General features: G+C 39.3%; 1 protein-coding gene across 10 annotated transcripts in view; it reads left to right on the top strand.

Moving 5' to 3' along the window:
• Tango10 (transport and golgi organization 10) overlaps nucleotides 1-7,500 on the top strand; it is a 1,007,732-nt gene that overhangs the window by 265,921 nt on the left and 734,311 nt on the right. The gene's annotated exons all lie outside the window — the stretch shown is intronic.

Genomic DNA, 7,500 nt, shown 5'->3' on the forward strand with positions numbered 1-7,500 from the left:
AATGACTTCTCATTACCGAATGACTGGACAACGAAATTTCACAAAACTATAAAGGGAAAGGAAACGCCGAGAGAGAGAGAGAGAGAGAGAGAGAGAGAGAGAGAGAGAGAGAGAGAGAGAGAGAGAGAGAGAGAGAGAGAGAGAGAATAAAGTGGATAAATAATGTACAAATGTATGACGAACATATTTGAAAACTATACAGGAAACGATATGAAGAGAGAGAGAGAGAGAGAGAGAGAGAGAGAGAGAGAGAGAGAGAGAGAGAGAGAGAGAGAGAGAGAGAGGGGAGATATCTATCCCTTTCCTTTTGTTGCTTATCCAGGCGTAAGATTTACGATTGAAGATAAAAAGAACCCATTAGAATATTCAGTATTATGTAGCCATTTGAAATTGAATAATAGTAGTATTAATTGTTTTTTTTTACTCAACCATTTAATTAATATCCCTACTTTTAACTATAATTACGAATTATAAGCATAAAGAAATTATATTAACTTTGAAAAATTATCATTAGTGAAATGACCGCTCAGGGCAAAAAAAGCGTGATTATCGTACAGCAGCCTAGTGCACACTTGCGCCTACTGGCCGTGTTTACGTGTGGGAGTGTCATCATGGATATACAGTACTATACTGTAATTTTTAACTATTGCTAGATACGTACTGTATCAAACCTTGAAAACCCTTTTTTGTTTTTTGTATCTATAGGAAATAATTCTACATCATTCGGAAAATACTGAAAACAGTAAGCTATGCATAGTACAGTAGTAAATACTACAGTCATAGAAAATTATCAAAACTTTAACAACTTTTTATTGTTTTATTTATCCATAAAAGAGATTTTGTACAGTATTTTATAAAAAAAAAAATCTATAAGAAGGATTTCTTACAGTATTGTTAAGATAAAAGCTACAGTATATATATAATATATATATATATATATATATATATATATATATATATATATATATATATATATATATATATATATATATATATAATATATACATACATACATACACACACAGTGTATATACAGTATATATATAGCTAGAAAGCTAGAAATGGAGTGAAAAAAAATTGACGGGTAGGTTGCTGTTTGCTGCCATGATGTGTTTCGAAATATACGAATTTCCAATTACACGAGGCCTTTCATCGACCAAATTCTCGCATAATTCGGGACCCTACTGTATATATATATATATATATATATATACATTGTTACGCACGGACCCAGTGAGGGCCAAGTTCTTTAAGTTTTCTTCACAGCCAGAGCTAGCAATAATATGTAACAGTGATATGAAAGGAGTGGGTAATCATAAAACACTGCAAGAGTCATATTGAATATTTATTTACAAACAAAATAACACAGAAAATCACTTTAAATGGGAAGATATCAAACCACAAGCACAGTACAACAAACACATATAGGACCCATTCATCAACAACGACACGGAAAGGCAAGACAACAGTAAAAGGAAAGAATAACCTCGCAAACTACCATTCACCCGACAAATTACACAATTACATTGACTGATAGAAAAGAGCAAGAAAGTCTCGGAACCTTAACTCTACCCTTCTTTATACAAATCTAGGCAAAACTTCCCATCCCCACAATACACATAAATCACATTAATAGTTAACCTACATTAACACGGAAATAAAAAATCTCCTGATGTAGGCTTTCACAGAGACGAATAAAGTCAGAAGACCAATCATGGACGAGACCTTGTTTACGCTAACCGCGTAGTGCAACACAAACAGCGGTGAAAAAAATCACTAAAGGCGCCGTCCTCTACTCCTTCAGAGATGAAATGGAGGCAAACCAAAATCACTACCCTTACCAAAAGGAAGATAGGTCTCAGCTTTAACGGGTACAGTAGTGATGGATTCTGGTCCGTGGAGAGTCCTTCTCCCCGCTGGTAACACACACAATTACAGCAAACCCTCACCATGCACAGGAGAAAGTGATAGCATTTAACTGCTGCTGAGTTGCTCCTCCAAAGGCGGCGATCAAATCCTCCACCGCCTCCTTCACTGAAGACACTGATCACTCCCACTAGTAATCTCCAGCGGTTGAAGAGCCAACTCACGGTGAGATCTTCAAGTTTGAAGATGGCAGCTATTTCCTCACTCCCATTTACCTCCAATAAAAGGTCCCTCGTCACTTCGCCCAACACTCCCAAACAGTCAACATGGAAAACAAAACAAAACATTCCATGGGTGACGTACCAATCTTAGCCTAATACATCAACCACTAGATGGCGATGAAAAGAAAATTAAATTAAAGTGACTTTAGGTGACACTCAAAATATTACTTTATCAATTAAGATAAATTAACCCAAAATCCCCGGTAAAGTTTGTTACATTTCCCCCCTTAAATAAAAAAATTTTATGGAATAAAAATTGATAGATAAAGTCTCAAGTCAAAGCAACCCCTATTTAGTTTATCAAAACTAGCTAGTGAATTTACCCATCAAAATATAATCTGAACACTGATAATTTTAATACTTTAACTAGTGTCATCCTAACAATAACAAAAAAAAAAAAAAAAAAAAAAAAAAAAAACAATCTCCTGAAATGTGAAAAATTTCATTATCACAAGAAATCAGCAGGATAAGGCATCTGAAACAATGTTCTCTTTCCCAGAGATGTGCTTAATATCCAGACTCCATTCCTGCAACAATAAGCTCCACCTACACAATCTCTGATTGTGACTCTTAAACTTTTTCAAAAAAGTTAAAGGATTATGATCTGTCCAGACTTCAATCGGTGTCCTGCAGCTGGAAAGATAAACCTCAAAATGTTCAAGAGCCAGAATCAGGCTCAAGGTTTCCTTCTCTATGGTGGAATAATTCTGTTGTGGTTTAGTTAATTTCTTTGAGAAGAAAGCCACTGGATGTTCTACCTGGTCCTCCACCTGCGACAAGACAGCTCCAACACCCACATCACTGGCATCTATTGCCAACTTGAATGGTACTTGAAAATTAGGGGCTTTCAAAATTGGATTAGTTAATAAGGTGGATTTTAACTTTTCAAACGATTCTTGACATGCGCTCGACCACTGGAATTCCACTCCTTTCTGCAATAAATTAGTTAAAGGATTAGCTATTTGGGAAAAATTAATTATAAATTTTCTATAGTAGCCTATCATTCCCAGAAACCTGTGAATGGCTTTCTTGTTATCCGGCACCTGAAAATTTACAATTGCCTCTACATTTGCGGACTTTGGTAGTACTTTACCCTGACCTACTTCATGTCCCAAGTAGACTACCTTCGCCTTTGCTATGTCACACTTGGCCAAATTAATCACCAACCCTGCTTGCTTGAGCTTAACAAACAGTTTCTCCATCCTCTTTAAGTGTGTAGCCCAATCATGGCTATACACGATGATATCATCAATATAGACCACTACTCCTTCCAGTCTACCCACAATCTTATTCATTAAACGCTGGAACGTAGCAGAGGCATTTTTCATGCCAAAAGGCATAACATTACAGGCATACAACCCTTCATGAGTCACAAATGCGGATACCTCCCTAGCCCGCTTAGTCAATGGAACTTGCCAGTATCCTTTTAACAAGTCAAATTTACTAATATACTGTGCATTCCCTATTTCATTAATACAGTCCTCTACTCGAGGAAGAGGAAAGCTGTCAGCCTCAGTGACTGCATTAATTCTCCGGTAATCAAAGCACATCCGGTACTCACCTCCCTCCTTCTTCACTAAGACTACAGGAGAAGACCATGGACTATTACTGTCTTCAATTAAATTGCGCTCCAACATATACTCTACTTCCTTGTCAATAACCTCTCTTTTTACTGGATTGGTCCTATAGGGGGCTTGCTTGATGGGCTTAGCATTTACCACTTCCACATCGTGACTTAATACATTGGTAAGCCCTGGAGAATCCTGAAATAATTCTGGAAAAGATTCACATAAATTTACCACAGATTCCCTCTGATCCCTTTCTAGGTGTAGCAAATTCCCAGACAAATTACGTAACATTTCCTGATTATTTCTGGGCCATGGCATATCAATGCTGAGACTTACAACACTAGGCTCAACCCTATTGAGTAATAAGATGGGTTCCTTACACTCACGCTCAACAAAAGGTTTCAACATATTTGCATGGCATAGTTGATACTTACGTCGCCTGTCTGGTGTTTCTATCAGGTAGTTAAGACTACTAACTACCTTTGCAACCCTCCATGGACCTGAAAACTTTGCTGTTAAGGGATTTCCTGGAATTGGCAGCAGAGCAAGTACCTTATCTCCAACCTGAAATTCCCTAACTCTGGTCTTTACGTCGTACTTTTCCTTCATCTTCCCCTGACCAATTACTAGATTATTCTTAGCAAATTCCCATACCTTAGTTAACTTACTCCTGGACTCTCTCAAGAACTCTATCAAGCTTACGTTAGGGTGACTCCCCTCCCAACTCTCTCTTATCACATCCAAGGGACCCCTTACCTTGTGACCAAAAACTAATTCAAAGGGGGTGAAACCCATTACATCACTTGGTACAGACCTAAAAGCAAAAAGTAAATATGGGAGAACTTTATCCCATCCTCCCGGATTATCCCCACAATATTTTTTTAACATGGATTTCAGCGTCTGATGGAATCGCTCAATCTGTCCCTGGCTTTCTGGATGGTAAGGCGATGACCTGATATGTTGAACCTTCAACTCCTGTAAACTTTTACAAAAATCTTTGCTTGTAAAATTAGTCCCGCAATCAGATTGAATCGTCTTGGGCAAACCAAACCTGGAAAAGAAGTTTGTTAATGCATTGATGACCTGCTTACTCTTAAAACTCCTCAAGGGCACTGCTTCCGGGTACCTAGACATTCGATCCATTATGGTTAGTATGTATTGATTACCACTGCTGGTTTTAGGCAATGGGCCTACAATGTCAATCAAAATTTCCTGAAAAGGTTCCCCTACTGCTGGAATTGGTTTTAAAGGTGCCTTAGGGATTTTCTGATTGGGTTTACCAACCAGTTGACAAGTTTTGCAAGAATTAACAAACCTTTTTACCTCAGATCTCATCTTAGGCCAATAAAAGTGTTCAGCAATTTTCCTAAAAGTCTTTCCAATTCCAAAATGACCTGCGAACACATCCTCGTGTCCCAACCATAAAATCTTGTCCCTATATTTATGGGGCACTACCACCTGTTTCCTTACCTCCCAATCATCAGACGGAACCACAGTTGACCTACTCACCCTCAGTAGGATGCCGTCTTCCCACAGATACCGAGGTCTACTCAAATCAGATTCTACCTCCACTCCTAATTCTCCAAACTCCTCCTTCTGAGCTAACCTAAGTGATTCCCTATCCCACCCTACTGAGCTATCCCACTCAGAGACCAGACTAGGACTTGCAGAAGCACTTAACCCAGAAACCCCTCCCTCTGACAGCTCCTCTAGACTATCCAAGCCTAACCCTTCATCCTCTATCCCAGATGAATGCGCGGCCGAGCGAGTCACAACCATTACCGGTTCAACTTCACTAACGGGGTCAGCATACCTGCATTGCACAACCGGGCAATCACATACTGTACCTGCCTCTATATCGTTAGCCAACACAATATCAACATTGCTTACGGGTAATACATCCACCATTGCCAACTTCATAGGTCCATTAATCCACCTTGAGTCTACCCAAACTCACCCAGAGGACACGCTACTACCGTATTAGGAAATCCACCTAATACTACATACTCTGGCTCCTCCTCTCTGAAGTCCCAGGGCAATGAGGACCGTAAGATTACCGACTGGGCCGCGCCAGTGTCCCGTAGTATTCTCACCCGCCTTCCAGACCCTGACCGGTCTTTAGCGAAAACCTCGCCTTCTGCGACGTACTTACTGAAGCAACTACTTACCTGGGACTTGCTCCCAGCAACCTTACCAATCAAGCCTACCGGCTTTGACTTACCCTGCCCTTTCCAGGCAGTACAATCAGCCTTAACATGGCCCTTTTTCCTGCAGAAAAAACAAATGATTTCACTTCCACCCCTACTTGGTGATGACTTTGCCTTCTTTGGAGAACTCCCTCCATCCGACTTACCAGACGTTACCGCTGCTTTCTCGCCCTTCTTACCTTTATCCCATTTATCGAGTCTCGATGAAAAACGATTTACTGACTTATGCGATAAAGTATATTCGTCCGCAGCAACCGCTACTGCTTCTATAGTTTCCAATTTCAAGTCTTCTAAATGTACTTTAAGTTCCATCCCAATGTGATTTTTAAATTCCTCAATTAATATTAGTTCCTTTAAACTATCAAAATCATTAATACCCTTCGCTTTTAACCAATCTAAAAACGCACTTACTTTTTCTCTGGCAAATTCAACAAATGTGCAGTTATACAGTTTACGCAAGTTACGAAAGCGTTGACGGTACGCCTCTGGTACCAGTTCATAAGCTTTCAATATAATCTCTTTGACCTGTTCGTACTCTGCACTCGTCTCTTCACTTAGCGCTGCATAAACCTTCTGTGCCTTACCGATCAATCTGCATTGAACTAAGGTAGTCCACATTGATTCCGGCCAACTCAGTTTTCTCGCTAATTTTTCGAATGCAGAGAAAAATTCTGCGACATCGGATTCATTAAATATTGGTACCAGCTTAATTGCGCTGCCAATATTAAACCTATCTTCCGCTTCTGGTCGCTTCAGCCGAAGTACCTGTAATTCATGTTCCATCCTCCTAATTTCCAATTCTCTTTCCTGATCTAACCTAACCTTCTCCTGTTCTCTCTCATACTCTAATCTAGCCCTTTCCTGTTCTACTCTCACCCGTTCCTGCGCTATTCTAAGCTTTTCCAATTCTTTTTCCTGATCTAACCTAAGCTTTTCCCGTTCCCTCTCATGAAGCCTCTCTCTTTCCCTATTAGCTACTTCAGTCTTACCCATTTCTAACTGTAACTTCAACTTTTCCATTTCTATCTTTTGCAAAGCTATGTTATCCTTAATTGACTCTGGTTCAGCTAAACTAGGACCTGCTATTCTACCTTGCATAGTCTTCATTACCTGAAGCAACAAACTCCCTTTCTTCACACCTGCAACAATAGGCAACCCAAGATATTCACCAATTATCATTAAATGGCTCTTACTAAGATCACTTATCTTCTCCTCCCAATCAGGACTATGGAAAAACTCCGAAACATTAAACCCAGCCACTTCCTCTGTATCAGTCATTTTGTCGAAGAAATATAACTAGCGAAACTGATAATTACCACCTCCTTCACTATTTGTTTACATACAATTACATACGCTCTGGGGATCCTGAAAATACTAGTTTTACAGGATCCTGGCAAGGTCGCCAAATGTTACGCACGGACCCAGTGAGGGCCAAGTTCTTTAAGTTTTCTTCACAGCCAGAGCTAGCAATAATATGTAACAGTGATATTAAAGGAGTGGGTAATCATAAAACACTGCAAGAGTCATATTGAATATTTATTTACAAACAAAATAACACAGAAAATCACTTTAAATGGG

The sequence above is a fragment of the Palaemon carinicauda genome, chromosome 5 (genome assembly GCF_036898095.1).
Source record: "Palaemon carinicauda isolate YSFRI2023 chromosome 5, ASM3689809v2, whole genome shotgun sequence".
Classification (NCBI taxonomy): domain Eukaryota; kingdom Metazoa; phylum Arthropoda; class Malacostraca; order Decapoda; family Palaemonidae; genus Palaemon; species Palaemon carinicauda.